The sequence below is a fragment of the Balaenoptera borealis genome (assembly GCF_965194805.1).
Source record: "Balaenoptera borealis genome assembly, chromosome: 1".
Classification (NCBI taxonomy): domain Eukaryota; kingdom Metazoa; phylum Chordata; class Mammalia; order Artiodactyla; family Balaenopteridae; genus Balaenoptera; species Balaenoptera borealis.
In genome coordinates this window covers 48,985,008-49,003,602 of record NC_138860.1, presented here as the reverse complement: position 1 = coordinate 49,003,602, position 18,595 = coordinate 48,985,008, and the positions used below count along the sequence as shown (strand labels likewise).

The 18,595-nt window shown below is 38.7% G+C and overlaps 1 protein-coding gene across 4 annotated transcripts in view; it reads right to left on the bottom strand.

Annotated features, from left to right (window-relative positions):
* Window positions 1–633: 633 nt before the first annotated feature.
* The window catches only part of ZNF648 (zinc finger protein 648), a 49,240-nt gene continuing 31,278 nt past the window's right edge, over window positions 634–18,595 (bottom strand). For 2 of the 4 annotated variants that reach the window (XR_014243945.1, XR_014243948.1), the window contains one exon: window positions 634–7,031. The gene's annotated coding sequence lies outside the window, so the exon portion shown is untranslated. The remainder of the gene's footprint in view (window positions 7,032–18,595) is intronic. The other 2 variants (XR_014243946.1, XR_014243947.1) reach the window with 1 other exon arrangement.

Sequence of the window (18,595 nt, the reverse complement as noted above, 5' to 3'; positions counted from 1 at the left end):
ATGTACCTTATGCTAAATTCTTTTTCATTGACTGTCTCATTTAAACTTCACAAGTCCAGAAGGGAGGTATTAAGATTGTCTCTATACTACAGATAAGGAAAATGAACGTTGAGAGTTTAAATGACTTTCTCATGGTTACAAAATGAGGGTTCACGTTTTCAGGTGTAATAAACTTGTAGATGAAAAGGAAATACCTCAGCTTGTGTATTTGTGAAATGAGAACACACAGAATCCATTTAGGATCATATCTTTGGAAGCTTAAACTAGGGACTCTAGAGTTAGCCAATGGGAATCAAATCCTGTGTGTTAGTGCTTTTCAATAATATTGCCTCTTGAATATAATTGTGATTCTTATTCCCTAAATATACTTGATCTCATGTTGATTTTGTTTATGTGTGTGTGTGTATCAACTTAGTTACTCATAATATTTAATTAGTTGAAACACCACATTTCCCAACTCCTTAGGATAATAGGTGTTAAAAATTACTAAGAAATTCTCCATTACGTGGTGGAAAAGCCGAAAAAATAGTCTAGACATGAGATTAATAATTTATTTAGCTTTGGCTGTGTTAAGCACTTTATGTCCATTTTCTCATTATGAAACAAGTATTAGCATCATGTCCCACAATATAGATAAGAAAACTGAAACTATGGGACGTTTATTAAGTTGCTCCAAATCACAGAACTAGGAAGGGATGGGTCTGGGAATTGAACCAAAACCACCATCTGACATCGAAACTACTATTGGATGTTAAGGAGAAAATGGCACATCATAGATTCACGTATATAGAGACAACTGGTGATACACATTTCAGTATAGGTGAAGGAAATTTTCCACCTTCTCAACTCTTTTTCACATGAACCAAATCTGAAGATGGAAAATTTCAGAAAACACTCATTCACTCAGCACATCACTGAGCAAGAGAACATTTCTGAGACAAGGAAGAATTGGTAATAATGACCTGTTAAAAAGTATTTTTCTAGAGGCAGTGCCCTGAACTGACACAGGATTGATTGGCTCTGATTCCACAGCTTGAGTGAAATCACCAAATCAGGTTCTCTGGCCCAGACGAGGATGAGGTTTTGTGGCTGGAGTGGCTATCTATCATCATGGAAACCATGCTAGCCACTTGCCCTGGATGGTGGCCTCTTCGGAATGCTCCTGAGGTTTTCTTTACTTCCTCTCCCCACTCGCCACCTCCCACCCCTAATTAATTAATCCCCTGCTGAATCCCTCTATTTTCTGTTTCCTGGAGTCACTCTTCAAAAGGAAACAAGGTTGTTCCACTGTTGGCAGAAGGCCACTTCTGTTGTCCTTAGACAAGTTACTCAGCCTTTCCAGGTATCAATTTCCTCATTTGTGAAAGAAGAATAACCCACTTCTTCAGATTGTTGTGGGGGATACATTCATTTTATACGTAAGTACATGGTATGTGTGTGCGAGCCTAGGACAAAACATTTCTGAATACGTTCAGATACCTTCCCTACACCTCACCCTGACATACATACACTACCATGTGTAAAATAGATAGTTAGTGGGAAGCTGCTGTATAGCACAGGGAGATCAGCTCCCAGCTCTGTGACCACCTAGAGGGGTGGGATGGGGGGTGTGGGAGGGAGGCTCAAGAGGCGGGGGGGATATGGGGATATATGTATATGTATAACTGGTTCACTTTGTTATACAGCAGAAACTAACACACCATTGTAAAGCAATTATACTCCACTAAAAAAAAAAATTGGAGGAAGGGAATATTACTTCCCTGTTCAAAACTCTTACTGGCTGTCTATGACCTATGAGATTAAAAACGAACCCTGCCTGTATTCAAAACCTTCCACAGCATGGCCCCCAATGTCCTTCCCATCCACCTTTCCCATGATACCCCACCTCTCACTAGTCACTGAACGTGATCTGCATTTGCTCACCTTTATGCTGTTCTCATGTCCCTCTCTCTACTTGTACTAGCCTCTCCCAATTTTGCCAAAATCATATCCATCACTTTAGTCTCAAACAGTGTGGAAACTCCATGCAAATCAATTTCAGTAAATTATGGAAATTGTGAGTATTCCATTCCTTCAATGTATCTTATCATTTGTCATGGGTGAAACTTGAATTTTAAAAATGTTCCTTGATGTTATCAAACCATGTATTTTAAGTGTACAACTTGATGGATTTTCATGAAGTACACACACCCATGTAACTATCTCCTGGATGAAGAAATAGAGTATTATGAATATCCAGGTAGCCTCCCTCAAGCTGTTACCTGAAAATTGGATTCGCTTCTTGGTGGGTGTCAAGCCAAGACACAACCAAGCCAAAGAGCAGGAGAAGGAAGGATTTATTACTCACAACAAGTTGGGAGAACACGAGGAAATTTCCTGAAGTAGTATTTCCCTGAACAGCAAAATTAGGGAAGTTTTAAGCTAAGGGTACTTGCATACATGAAGGGGCTTGGGCGGGATAGTATGTGCATATTCATGGAGGGGCTTGAGCCGAGGAGAATGCAGCTTAGAATTGGGGCAAAGGTTGACAGAGTCCCGGCTCTAGTTGATTGAAGTCTCAAAGGTCAGCAAAGGTCAGCAACATCATTCCTTAGGTTCCAGTTAGTCTGGTGGTTGAGTACTCAAGGGGGGTTTAGAGCTTGCAGAATAGCTCAGGAATGTGCTTCAGGCTAATCTTTACCTTCGAAACAGAAATGGGAGTCTTTACAACTGATTTATTGTCCCCAATATGGTTAAGTTATTTCCTTGGCCTGGTCAAGAGCAAGCACTTGTGGCCAGGCTGAGATCACAAAATGGCTTAGGCCTCAAACGGCTTCTCTTACGTCAAGAAAGTTATGTCTGGAGAAAGATAAATACTATGTCACTTATATGTGGAATCTAAAAAATACAATAAACTAGTTGATATAACAAGAAGCAGACTCACTGATATAGAGAACAAACTAGTGGGTACCACTGGGGAGAGGGTGGGGAGGGGCAGCATAAGGGTGGGGGAGTGGGAGGTACAAACTATTGGGTGTAAGATAGGCTACAAAGTGTTTGTATAAAACAGGGAATATAGCCAATATTTTGTAATAACTGTAAATGGAGTGTAACCTTTAAAAATTGTATTAAAAATGTTACATCTGGTTCTCTTCCTTCAGGAACCCCCTACCCTATCTGCCTACAATGCCCTGCCTAATTTCCACCCTCTTCTCCAAAGGTAGCTACTATCCTGATATCTAATATCATATATTAGCTTTTTCCTTTTTTAAAACTTTATATAAGTGGAATCACACAGTTTGTGTTTTGTGTGTGTGTGTTTGACTTCTCTTGATCACTATCGTGTTTGTGATATTTATTCATATGGTTGCATGTGGCAGTACTTCATTCTTTGTCATTTCTTTATAGCATTCAATCATGAATATGCCACTATTTTTGATCTGTTTGCCTGTTGATAGGCATTTGGGTTGTTTCTAATGACTAAGCAGGATATGTGCTGGGAAGGTCCTCATCTGAATCAGGTGCATCTGATCAATTTCTGGTCCAGACAATGTATAATGTGACTGCAGAGTTTGGTACTGTGTACTGAGATGCGGATATATACTCATTTTCTCCCTCATCTACCCTCTCTCTAAGCTTGGTCTGAGAACACTCTTGCACTTAGAGCTGCAGAATTAAAAGAGTCAGTTACCAAATGTCTCGTGAAGTTATGTTAATAGGGCCTTAAAATAGCCAAATGCCCTATCTGTTGGGGTTTTTTTCCCTCCAATATTTAATAAGGTGTTCAGGAATTATGAGTGTGGACCCCACATAAAGAAGAGATCTATTTACTTATGTTTTTCCTAAACGATGGTGATTCACAAATTACATAATTCTAGGATGTTAGACCTGGTAAGGACTTTGAAGCTCATCTATTTTAATGCCCAATTTTGAAGTGATAAAAAAAGGCATAGATACATCAATGATTTTTCCAAGGTAAAATATTTTAGTGGCAGAATGTGGTCTAAAACCTGACTAGAAGGGTCCTTTCCTCCACAAGATGGCATTGCAAGCCACTCAGAAGATTTTATCGCAGTAACATGCCAACCTCCCTTCCTAGAAACATGCAGGTTTCCCCACTGACGAGTAGACAAATATCCACTTTCCTTCTGGGGGTGGATGAGGAGTTCCACGTTGGGGTCACTTTACACATCACTTCACCAAACACCAGTGACTTTCTTTATAGAAAATCCACCAATAGAAAATCTGATTGTACTGTGCTCCAAGACCTCACTAGAGGAAGTTACCTGGGGATGCAGGAGCAGAAACTGACTGTCCTGCATCATCCCCTTGAGAAATGTTAACAGCCGAAGGGCCTTTACTGTTCATTCCTGAAGGGAGTAGAGCACCAACAACAGCTAACTTAGACTGAGTGCTTATTACGTGCCAGGTACCTTCTAAGCTCTTTACATGCATTTGTTCATTTAATTCTCACAATTCTCAAGCAGGTATTATTATTATCCCCAGTTTACTAATGAAAAAACTATGGCACAGGGAGGCTTGGTCACTTGTATATAGTCCCACTAACTCTTATGATGAAGATATGCCCCCCACCCCGGCTAAAGTTGAGAGCCCAATGAACCTTCTGGAAGTATATGTGAAAAAAATTATGAAGGGCAACAGCCACAGATTCACAAAGTAAATGTGTCCTCTGGTGGGGACAAAGGCTCTTGTCATGAAGTCTATAGCTCTGCCATATATATGTATAATTGTGTGTTTTTGTTTTTTTGTTTTTTGGTCTTTGTAGCAAGTCTTGCATTGCTCAGACCAAAAACACTTCCTGAGAAGCCGTATACTTACTTGGAACACCCGAGAAAGTGACAGGCTGAGTAAAATTCCATAAGGCTTGTAGGCAGTGATAACACTCCTTCATCACTTCTGGTAATTGAGCCAATGGTGTGGGCAGTTGATTCTGGAATACTGTTTTCCCATATATCCCATTTCCCATAAACTGAAAGCGGAGCATGCCAATGGGTAAATTAATTTTTGCCAGAGGAGCATGGAGAGTCCCTCACAACATTTAGACAAAATGTCAGCATTCTCACCCCAGCTCCTGACGGCCAACACAGTCAACTGAATGGCTACGGCCAGATTAGATTCCTCAGGACTGAGCCTGGGGTGGGCAGTTCCTTGGGAGCCAAAGGAATGAACTAGAGGAAATTCAAAGAATCAAGCCAGGACTCAATTATCAGGTAGGATATGCACAGACAGGCCTCCAGAGATAAGGTCAGGTCACTAAGCTGGGAGTTGGAGCAGGATTAGAGTGCCAGAAGGTCAGGAAAAACAAGGGCTGGGAATTCCCAGGCAATTTCCTTGAATTCAGGCTGGAATCAGTAGCTCACCCTTATAAACAAGCACGTGCATACTTAGGGTGTGGGCGCAGATGACTTGAAGTTCCAGGGAAGAGTATTTAAAATCTCATCACTGTTTCAATGTGCATGTTTTTTATTAACAGTGAGAATATTTTTGTATATGTTCCTACATGAACATTTCCTATATGTCAGTCATTTGTTTTTCAGTGGAGGCTCACTGACTAAATAATTTCAGAGGGGATCCTTGAGAAATGCAGTGGAGGCTAATATGAAATAAGCTAAAATGTCAGCCCAGGAAGGTCACCCCTCCAATACCTTCCTCCTTAGACCTCACATTGAGATAGAACAGTATAGAGAATGCACCCTGGAAAGACACTAGGTCAGACTCCCAGGTCTACACTTTATTAGCTGTAAATCTTGCTTTCTGAGCCTCAGCTTCACCATCTGTAAAATGAAGATGGCAATGCCCACTTTATAGGCTGTTGTTATTCAATAAGATAACATGGATAAGGTCCACATAAGATACCTGACCTGTGTCTTTCTCCCTGCTCTTCCTTTAGCCTTCTGAAGGAAGGCTGCCATCATGCTAAGACAGAGCAATGGGTAAGATGTTGATTTGAGGTTTGATCCAGCCAAGGACATATTCCACAGGCATTCAGGAGCCTCTTTGCATACAATGATCTCTCCAATGGCATTCGACTCAGTCCCTTTCCCAGATCTAACCCTGTTAGCATCAGAATTCCTCAAAACACTAAATAAAACAAAGCAAATCCTAGTATTATAAAGCTCTAAACTTAATGTAGTATTTCACCCAATACATAGAATCTTTATTGCCCCCCAAAAAGAAATAAGTTTTTAAAAAATAGGTGATTGTGACTATACATTGTAAATACATAATAGCAAAATAATTTTGTTTGATTAATATAGCCTTCTAAGTGTTGGCATTCACTGCCCCACACTGCAGCTGAGCGTGCTTCACACATTCCTCAAATCTTGGAAGAGCCACAGAAACCCATCTTGGTTCTTCACTTTCTGTCTACAAAGCAGGACCAGTTAGGGGAAGGAGCGTATTACTGGGAACTCTCTTCTGTTCCCTGTGCTTCATTGAGTATCTGATGGGAGACCAAGAAAGATGCGTTGCACCTCTGGTGCACCCGTTTCCATCAAGCAGAATCAAAAGAACTTAAACAGATCATAAAGGTGGTCATATGTCAAACTCACTCAAGATAAACAAAAACATTTTCCCGGGTGCCTTCTGGACCCAGGTCTTCAGAAGTATATGTAACTGCTGCCTTGGAATATTGATTTGAACTGATCATTCCACATCTTAGCCTCCAAACCCCAATTTCTTGTTCGTTGATTTGAACAATGACTGACCCTTGGGTCTTTGTATTCACCTTGTTCTGTCGAGGTCCCTCTCCTCAAGGTACTTACTTGGGATTCATGACCAGACTCTCCATTCCATTTCCTGCTTCATGAACTAGATTTCTACCCATTTCTGTTTTTAAGATCTCTCTTCTCTTCCCACCTTCTCTCCTCTCTTTTCCCTCAGGGTTTTTTCTCGATGTTTTAGCTTTGTATTTCTATCTTGGTGCTGACAGAAGTAATCCGTACAGAAAGAGCAAAATTATCTGGTATCCTCAAGTAATTGGCACTGGGGTGAACTCAGAAGCAAATAAAGATGCTTCAAACAACTGGCACCTCAGGGAAGACAGAAAAATGTGAAATATATTAGATTCCTCTAGTTGAAAAAATAAAATCTAAATTTAACAGTCATTGCTAGTAATGTTCTAAAAATCCACAAGATGAGAGTAGTTTCTCATAACAGAAAGTAGTGTCTTGTTCCAAAAGAAATTAAATTTAGCAAACGTTTATTGATTATCTACTACATGAAAAGTATTATTTCATGTAATACCTTTTCATGCAGGTAATGCACAGAAAGCAAATGATCAGCAAGCTGTAGTATCCATCCTCAAAGAGCTGGCAGTCCATGGGAGAAACAGGCAACCATACACCTGACATTCCAGCCCAGCACTGCCCAACAGAAATTTAATGCAATCCACATATGTAAATTTAGATTTTCTAGTAGTCACATTAAAAAAGTAAAAGAAACAGGTGTAAATTAATTCCATTTTATTTAGCCAATATATTTCAAGTAATATCATCTCAACATGTAATTAATATTTAAAAATATTGAGGGCTTCCCTGGTGGCACAGTGGTTAATGGTAATAAAAATACGTTTTTATTCTTTTCTTCATAAATTTCTAACAAAATTTCTATAACAAATAATAACTTCTTACACCTACTGTCTCTCCATCTAGAAGTGTGATATGTATGTGTGTGTATGTGTGTATGTGTGTGTGTGTGTGGGTGTGTGGGTGTGTGTGTGCAGGAAGTCAAGTTGTTTTATAGCTGACCAATGTTACAAGCTCAGATCCTGTTAAAAATCATTAAAAACATCTTTTGTTGGTTATTTAAATTTGATTTCAGGCAATTAATTACATTGACTTTCTTTTGACTACTGATCAATTTTATTATGTGCTTGCTGTAAATGTCTATTTTATTATCTTAAAATATTTTTTATATAATATATATATTTTTAAATTTTGCTCATCAAATTGCAATTCATTGTAAAATTTGTGTTGCCCCGCGGCATGTAGGATCTTTGTTCCCCGACAAGGGATTGAACCCACATCCCTTGCATTGAAAGGCAGATTCTTAACCACTGGACCACCAGGGAAGTTCCTCTGCCTTCATTTTTAATTTAAAAATCTGTCCATACTTATTTTTCAACCTAGAAAAATAACTTAATTGCATTATAGTGAAAATAATATGTATTTCAATTAGTTACCAATTATAATTTATATTGCTACTGTAACTCATGCTATCTGCATAAAATATTCAAATAAATGCATTATAATGTTGCACTGGGGGCTTCCCTGGTGGCACAGTGGTTAAGAATCCACCTGCCAATGCAGGGGACATGGGTTCGAGCCCTGGTTGGGGAAGATCCCACATGCCGTGGAGCAACTAAGCCCGTGTGCCACAACTACTGAGCCTGCGCTCTAGAGCCCGCGAGCCACAACTACTGAAGCCCATGCACCTAGAGCCCGTGCTCTGAAGCAAGAGAAGCCCACACACCGCAATGAAGAGTAGACCCCGTTCACCGCAACTAGAGAAAGCCCTCACGCAGCAACAAAGACCCAAAACAGCCAAAAATAAATAAATAAAATAAATATATTTATTAAAAAAAAATGTTACACTGGTTCATAGAAAAAAAATTCAAATTGAATCAATGGATTGACACCAACTAGATCCATGATGTGTTTATGTATAATACTAAAATGACACACATGCCTGACATCCACACTATAATACAATAATCATATCTGAGACAATACAGTGTTTAAAGTAAACTATGATCTTACCAAAACAATAAAGCTGTGTTTAATGGAGGAATATTTTACACTGCTGTAGCTTTAAATTTTAAATTAATTACAATTAAATAAATTTTAAAATTCAGTTTCTTAGTTGTCCTAGCCACATTTCAAGTGCTTAACAACTATATGTGACTATAGAAAAGGCAACTTCTATCTGATTCTCTCCACTCCTATTTTTTCTTTTACCACTTTTTTTTTTTAAACTCTTTAACCTTGCCCAAGAGAAAAGGTATTGTTAATCTAGTTGTGTTCAAGGTCATTGGTTGAAACATATTTCTCAGTGATTGTTTCTTCCAATTCTCAGTGCCATGTAGATGGCTGGGTAATTTGAACCCACTTCCCTGGATCTCTTCTACTTCCTGGTGACAAACTAGCTGCCTAAAACTCCAGAATTACATCCTATCCTCTTAGCAATTCACAGCGAAAAGAACCTGCATCTTTTCCAAAAGTTAAAAAAAAAAAAAAATTCTAGAATTGAATCTATTTGCCTCCAATGATCTTGACTTGGGCTATATTCCTGGCAGGGGTGGTGTCAACCTCACTGAAACCATGCGAACTCAGAGAAGGAACCAGCAATTCCCTAAGAAGAGTCAGGGCACATTTACCAGAAAAAGGGCAAGTGATTACTAGGAAAGCCAAAATGATCAATCTCTGCTACACAGATAAATTGGAAAATAAAAATAATAACCCCTAATTTCCCCATTCAAATATAACTATTGTTGGTAATTTGGCAAATTTACTCCCATTATTTTTCCTGGGTATTTTTTACGTAATTGTAACTACAGTTTACTTAAAATTTTTCTCCTGCATTTTTTTCTCTTCCCATTCTATTATATGCATTTTGCATGTCTATCATTTTTCTAACCATAATTTTAATGGTCACATATAAATGAACTCTACTTTAATCCCATGGACACCAAGGTTGCTTTCTTTTCTTTAAAAATTATAAATAAAGCTGTGATAAACATCATCATGCGTATAGCTTTTTCTACTGCTTGGACTATTTCCTTAGAATAGTTGAATTTTCTACATGTTGAATTATTGGGTCAAAAGGTATGCATACATTTAAGCTCTTTCTAAATTTTGACCATTTCCCAAAAAGGATTGTACTTATTCATAAGGCTGTCATCAATATAAAAGTAGGCATCATATATAAAATGTTCTTGTAAAGTCAAAGGACACCACTAAAGTATGGTGAAGGTAGCAATTTCTTTGAGGGTGATAAAATGCTTACGAAGAGGATTTTTCTAACCTTTGATTCTATAACAGTTTTGCAGAAATCAGTCCTATACCATTCAATTATGCAGTTGCAAGTTTTCTTTCTTGGAAAATTGTTAATCATACAAGAATGCAAATTGGTAGGATATTATTTTAAAAAGTAATATCTGGGGCTTCCCTGGTGGCGCAGTGGTTGGGAGTCTGCCTGCCAATGCAGGGGACACGGGTTCGAGCCCTGGTCTGAGAAGATCCCACATGCCGCGGAGCAACTAGGCCCGTGAGCCACAACTACTGAGCCTGCATGTCTGGAGCCTGTGCTCCGCAACAAGAGAGGCTGCCAATAGTGAGAGGCCCGCGCACCGTGATGAAGAGTGGCCCCCGCTTGCTGCAACTAGAGAAAGCCCTCACACAGAAATGAAGACCCAACACAGCCAAAAAATAATTTAAAAAATAAATTAATTTAAAAAATAAATAAATAAATAAAAAGTAATATCAATAACATGGCATGGGATTATTATAGATTTCAACTAATTCTCATTTCGCTAATATCTTCCACACTGTATAGCTAATTAGGCATCTGGACAAAAATGTCACAATGTTGTTAATAATAGCAACACAATGGAGACATATCTCCTGAGTTTTAAATGCCTTTCTCTACCTGTTTGCTAGACATTTTGAACCTGAATGTTTCAAGGCATCTCAAACACATCCAAAATGGAAATCATTCTAGGGCTTAGCACAGTGCCTAGCATGTAGAAAATGCTCAGTAAATCTGTTTCGTTGTCTGATAAATCTACTTTACTTCTTATAGTCCATTGTGCTGAATATCTTTTCATCTAAATGGGCTTTTCATCTAAAGCCCATTATCCTACAGTCTACCTCCTATGTACCTTTTTATTTGATTAATCACCAAATTCTCTTGATTCCACTTTAGAAAGGCCCATTGTCCCTACTCTGCAAACCATTTCTTTTCCCTAGTTCACTCCATTATCATCTCTCACCTGGATTATTAGCACAACTTCTTTGGTCTCCTGCCTCTAGTCTCATCCTTTCTCCACCCTCCTAACATAATGAGCTTTCTAGAATTCAGAGCCAATCATGGAACTCCTCTGCTCAGAATTCCACAATGGTTCACTATACAAGGGGCAAAATCTGAAACCATCTGCATGGCATATAAGATCCTTCATATTGTTTGACCTCTGCCTATCTGCCTGGCCTCACCTCTCGTCTCTCCTCCTACCCCTACCCCCAGCAGTTCACTGCACACTGCAGCATGACTGAACTGATGACAGCCCTCTCAATCTGTATTAATCTTTCCCCTCTTTCTTTCTGCAAATCATTTTGCAGCTGCCTCCCTGGAATACTCTCTCTCTACTTTGTGAGTCTGACAGAAAATTTCTACTTTTTCTTCAAAACTCATCTTAAGAGAAAAGTAAGTCCTTTGAAAATACTGAAGAGGAGGTCATATGAGAACAGGCTCAACTATATAGTTCTGGCGCATAGTTCTGCATAAAAGCATTGGTTGAAGTTTTCAGAGTGGAAGAATTCTCAGGACAGCATGGAATGAGAGACAAGCAGTTGGTCACATTAGAAGGCAGAAGAAGGGGGAAAAAAGGAGCGTGATGAATGCAATCTTCCAGAAACCAAAGGAGGGGAGAGTTTTAAGCAGAATGGTATGAAAAAAACTGTCAAAGGCAGCAGAGAAATGGAGTTGGATGATGACCTCAGAGCATGCATTGGTTTTGATATTGAAGTAGCTTTTGTAATCTAAGACCAGTTTCAGTGGAAGGTGGGGGCAAAGTCTGACTTCAGTGGTTTGGTTGAACAAGAAATGGAGTTGACAAATATGAATTACATCTTCCTCTCCAAGGCTGGGAATGAAGAGGTGGGAAGATGGCCATTGGGTAGTGACTTGAGGGGTAGATAGGAGGATAAAGGAAGGACGTTTTTGAGAGGGAATATTAGTGAGCAGAGAGGATGCAGCAGGGGAGGAGGGAATGATGAAAGATACAGATCTGAGACAGAGGAAGATCCCTGAAGAGACTGAAAGGCATGTGATCAAGGGCCCAGATGGAGAACTAGGTTTCATATAGGAAAAGGGACACCACAATCTCTAAGAATGTAGGAAAAGAGAAAAGGCTGTATGTGATTGTCAGTCTCCAAAATATTGCACAAGGCCTTGTTAAAGTTTGCCAAATGATCAAAAGATTAAAGGATGCTTGATAGGATTTCTACATACTTCACAATATTACTTCCCGCCAATTTTGAAAGTGAGAGGCAAGGATTTAGTGGTATATATATGAATATGGGAAATGACAACTCAAAGTAACTCCTTGGGAAGGAAATGGGGAAAGGTAGTGTTAGTTTGGAAATAATGCCACAAAGAAAGTAAGGGAAAGAGGGGAGAATGTGATGAAGGTAAAGCATGGTCTTTGAAGCCAGACAGACCTGGGGGAAATATTGGCTCTACCATATACTAGTTTTGATCTTAAATAAGTTTCTTAACTTTCTCTGAACTTGAGTTTCTTCTTTAAAAAATAGAGGGAATAATGCTTGCCTCATAGGATTGGAATGAGAATCGGAGACAGTATATTTTGAAAGGTGCAAAGCATGTACCATTTTTTTCTCACTTTCCACTCCCTCATTTCCAGGAAATATCACTTGGATATATTTATTGACTATATTTAAGAGATCTTCATTAATATGTGTGCTGGAGAAGTTTTTAAAAGAAATATGCCATGTATAGATAGATTAAGACGGTTTACTTAAAAAAGAAAACAGTAAAAAATGGATAGCATGAGGCCAGAATAGGGTGAAAGACAAAACTTGTATAGCTTTATAGCTTGTGACTATAAAGGATAGTATAAGAAACATTACTTTTAAAGGTAATATTGGTAGAGAAGTCTTGAAAGAAAGAAGGAAAAAAGGAAGGAAAGAAAGGAAGAAAGAAAGAAAATGAAAGAAAGAAAGAAGAAAAGAAAGAAAGAAAGGGGGCTTCCCTGGTGGCTCAGTGGTTAAGAATCTGCCTGCCAATGGAGGGGCCATGGGATCGAGCCCTGGTCCAGGAAGATACCACATGTCGCAGAGCAACTAAGCCTGTATGCCACAACTACTGAGCCTGTGCTCTAGGGCCCAAGAGCCACAACTACTGAAGCCTGTGCGCCTAGAGCCCGTGCTCCACAACAAGAGAAGCCACCGCAATGAGAAGCTCGCGCACCGCAACAAAGAGTAGCCCCTGCTCGCTGCAACTAGAGAAAGCCCTCGCACAGCAACGAAGACCCAACGCAGCCAAAAATAAAGAAAAAAAGAAAGGAAGGAATGAAGGAAGAAAGGAAAGAAGCAGTATTGCTCGTAGGGAATATTGTAGAGTGAGAATAGAAGAGAGGGACTCACTTTTCTAGTATGAGTCAGTATTTGATTTTACATCATTTTATCACAGTAAAGTAGAATAAAGACGGATTCAGCTCAGTGTAATCAGAAGAGCATGGGTTTGGGAGTCAGACAGCCATGGGTTTGACTATTGACTTTGTCTCACACTAGCTGGGTGATCTTGGACAAGTGACAAATTCCTTGAGTCTCAGCGTCTTAGTTTCCTAGGCCTGCCATAACAAAATAACAAAAACTAAGTGGCTTAAAACAATATAAATTTATTGTTCCATAATTCTGGAGGCTATAACTCCAAAATCAAGGTGTCAGCAGGGTGATGCTCTCTCAAAGACTAGGGGAGGATCTGTTCCATGCCTTCTTCTAACTTCTGGTAGCCCCAGGTGTTTCTTGGCTTATAGATACATCACTCCAATCCTCTGTCTTTGTAAGGCATTCTCCCTGTGTTTCTGTGTCTTCACATGGCTGTCTTCTTTCAAGGACCAGAGTCATATTGGATTAGGAACCCACCCTACTCCAGTATAACCTCATCTTAAATAATTATAGCTGCAATGACCGTTGAGTAATTATAACTGTGATGACCCTATTTCCAAGAATAAGACCACATTCTGAGGTACTGAGGGTTAAGACTTCAACGTATCATTTTTGGGGGCACATAATTCAACCAATAAGACTCAAGATCTTCATTCCTTATATGAAAATAAAAGTATATTCCTTGTGGAGCCCTCCTACATTGTTGGTGGGAATGTAAATTGGTGCAGCCACTGTGGAAAACAGTATGGAGGTTTCTCAAAAAACTAAAAATATAATTATCATATGATCCAGCAATCCCACTCCTGGGTATATATCTGTAAGAAATAAACACTAATTCAAAAAGATACATGCACCCCAATATTCATAGCAGCATTATTTACAACTGCCAAAGTATGGAAGCAACCTAAGTGTCCCTCAACAGATGAACAGATAAAGAAGATATGGTATATATATATACACAATAGAATACTACTCAGCCATAAAAAAGAGTGAAATTTTGCCATTTGTAGCAACATGAATGGACTTGGAGGGCATTATGCTAAGTGAAATAAGTCACACAGAGAAAGACAAATACTGTATGATAGCACTTACATGTAGAATCTAAAAAATGCAACAAACTAGTGAATAAAACAAAAAAGAAGCAGACTCACAGATATAGAGAACAAACTAATGGTTACCAGTGTGGAAAGGGAAGGGGGAAGGGGCAATATTAGGGTAGGGAGAAAAAAAGGGTTATTATGGGATTATATGAAATCATGTGTGTGAAAATTTGAAAATTGTAAAGCACTGTAGAATTTAAAGAATCTTTCATTCAATAAAGACATAAATAAATAAAAGTCTAATTAAATGTGAAAAAAGTACATTCCTTGCAAAGTTGTTATGAGAATCCTGTGTGAACTTATGAAATAATAACTAGCATAATATCTAACACATAGTAAATGAGAAAAGTGAAGAGGAATCAAAGCCAGTCATCAAAACTGTATTTTGGTTGTCACTATCTGATTCCCTCTGAGTTATTTGCCAAGAAATCTTGTTGGAGAGGTCTTACCAAGTTCTGTGACTCTTTAATATTGTATTCACTGGTGACCTTGATTCAACATGTACTGAGCACTTTCTGCATGTTTGGCATTATACCAGGTACAGAGGTACAGGGGAGGAGACCTGAGGCCACCTCTGTGATGTTCTGAGGTGGTTTGTACTCCAGGATCAACCCATCATCCCAGGTAGTACTCAAATCTAGAAGCCATGGTCTGGAAAAGGGGTCAGCACACCATGACCCAGGAGCCAAGTCCAGGTTACTGACTGTGTTTGTAAACAAAGTTTTATTGAAAGATAGTCATGTCCATTTGTTTATGTATTGTCTATGGCGACTTTTGTGTTACCACGGCAGATTTGAGGGATTGTGACAGAGGTAGGCCCACAAAGCCTAAAATATTTACTATCTGGTTTTTCACAGAAATGTTACCTTTTGCATAGTCCAGACCTTGACTTATACTCTTCTTTTCTTTTTTTTTTTTCCACTGTAGGAGACTTATAGTCTTCTTAGTCTATAAGCCTACCTTGAAATTTAAATTTCTTTTCTTTCTTGAATTTAAATTTCTTTCTCTTCAGCTACTGCCCTGACTTCTCTGACAACTTTGATTTGTCTAGTTTTGAGGCTCAGAACCTTGGGGTTATTCATTCATCATAATGTATCAATATTGGTTCACCACTTGTAACAGATGTACCACACCAATGCAAGAAGGTAATAACAGGGCATGCATTCCCCACAGTCCACTCCAGGCCTTTTTTTTTTTTTTTAAGACCCCCCCTTTTGTTTTTTGGCCACACAACTCGTCATGTGAGATCTTAGTTCCCCGACCAAGGATCGAACCTGCGTCCCTTGCAGTGGAAGTGCAGAGTGTTAACCACTGGACCACCAAGGAAGTCCCAAGGCCTCTCTGTCTTAAACCTGGTATTTTGCGTATTGCATTCCTTTCCTGGATCCTACTGAATAATTTGTGATTCCTTTTTAAATTTGAAAAGATATAACACAGAAAAACTCATTCTTCAGCAAATATTTGTTGAATACCTATTATATACTAATTATATAAGTATTAATACAATAATACTAAAGGACTGGAACATAGTAGTTCAAAATATTTCTGATGAAATTTGAAAGTTACATTAGTTTGTGCTAGATGGTATTTTTCCTCAAAATATTTATTGCCTCTTCCATAGGGCCCCTGCCTATGGGAGGATGACCCGTCTCTGCTCGTGGCAGGCATGGTTGTGTGACTTGCTTTGGTCATTGGACTATGACTGGAACTGACAGTCCTACCTCTGAACAGAGCTTTAAGAGCCATTTTGTGGGCTTCCCAGGTGGTGCAGTGGTTGAGAACCTGCCTGCTAATGCAGGGGACATGGGTTCGAGCCCTGGTCTGGGAAGATCCCACATGCCGCGGAGCAACTGGCCCCGTGAGCCACAACTACTGAGCCTGCGCGTCTGGAGCCTGTGCTCCGCAACAAGAGAGGCCGCGATAGTGAGAGGCCCGCGCACCGCGTTGAAGAGTGGCCCCCGCTCGCCGCAACTAGAGAAAGCCCTCGCACAGAAACGGAGACCCAACACAGCCATAAATTAATTAATTAATTAAAAATAAAAAGAAACACCTGCTTTTGACATTTAAAAAAAAAAAAAAGAGCCATTTTGTGGTTCTTCACCACCAGCTCTTTTTCATTCTGACATGGAACTCTTACATTTTAGATAGGGGCTGCTTTTTTTAGATAGGAGCTGCTTTTATCTGGAATGGAAAAGACATGGAACTGAGTCAAACTTGACCCCAGTATGGACACGGGAAATAAACCTCTGTTGTGAGCCACTAGGATTCTGAGATCTTTATTGCCACGTAGCCTAGATTCTGAGATCTTTATTGCCACGTAGCCCAGACTGATGGAAAAATCACTGATTATATTTTCTTCACATTTTTTTAAGCTCAAATAATATTTAAGAGTTATTTTTCTAACTTTAATATTATGGATGATAATTTACAACTTAGAGATAATCAAAATAAGGCCTAGAAATAAATGTCACTTGTGCATTAAATGGAAGTATGCAAAATTCTAGTTGGCAACTCAGAGTACTGTGCACATGGTGCCTAGTTATGTAAATCCTATTTGACTTAAACTGATGTGTACTATCTAACATTTTACACTACTTGCTTTATTCATATATCTGTGTATCCATCCAATGATCCATCTTATTTTCTGAAGTATTTTAGGTAAGTTTCAGGCATCAGTACACTTCACCCCTAAACACTTCAGCATGTACATCATTAACTAGATTTCAATATTTGCTTATGATTTTTTCCTTTTGAGGTAAAATTTATATATAATGTACAAATCTTGCATATATCATTAAATAGGTTTTGCTAAACAGATAACTCCTATGCAACGCAAATCTCTGTCAAGATACTGAACATGACGATCACCCCACAAAATTTTCCCTGTTTATTTTAGCTCATATATTTGCTGTGTGTATGTGCTTCTGAATCTTGCATATATTTTTATTCTGAGCTTTATATATTTAAGGAGAGATTTAAATATATTCATCGAATTCACACTACTATGTCATGTCTTTAGACCTCACGAATGATACACTTTAACAGGAATTTGTTTCTCAAAAAGAACTTTTAGCATCTGATAATCTATATATATATTTTTTCCAGGCCATTGTTTTTCTTTCTCTGCCTTTGCTTTTTGAATGATAATTTTGTTTCTGTGATAACCATCCAACAGGAATGTCCCTACCACATTAAGCAATATAATCATTTCCACATAATTGAAGCTTTGGCAATCTCATGTTCTACAAGAGACATTAGAGGGGCTGGGATGTGTTTTTCTGATACTCATCACAACACAATTATATTGGCTTAGACTGGCTAGGGTTGAGGCTGGTTAGTAAAAGTAGGATAACTGCAAATAAGAGAGAAAAAAAAGGTTTATCCTATATGTTTGTGGCTGTACACATGTGACAGACTGGAGGAATAAATAGTAACAGCATCAGTAGAGAAACTGGGCCAGCATGGAAAAGGCAAGGGCAGGTATAGGGATAAACATGGGCTGGTTTTTATACCACTTAGAATGTGGCCTTAATTTTCTTCTACTGCTTCCCTGCTCCCATGACTTTTTTGGCCTCTAAGATAACAGGTACCCATATCACACACACAAAAAATAAACATTGTAGAATAGCAGTCTGTTTACATATTATTATACAATATGGATGTAAAATGCCCATACCTAAAATCTATAGATATGAGGGATTGATTCATATTGTATTCATACAGGGAGAGGTAGCTATTACTGGAAATTAGAACAGTGAAAGATGGTTTCTATTTATTAAATTCACTCTTAAGTACCATTCCAGTTATCTTTCTCAAGACATTTGTTTTTCAGAATTTAGGCACCAAGATTTAAAGGATTGAAATCAGATTTTTCAGAAATTACAAATTAATGGAAACTAATACGCATCCTTTTTTTCCAGGGAGTCTTCAATGGAACCAAGTTTGGGAAGAACAGAATTGCTGGACAATGTATAAATCCTGCTTATCATAAGGTGAAGGAATTCATGACTGAATTGAGGTATCTCACCACATTTTAGTCTTAATAATCTTTTCATAATGATCTTTCTTACCTGTAATTTAAAAGGCCAG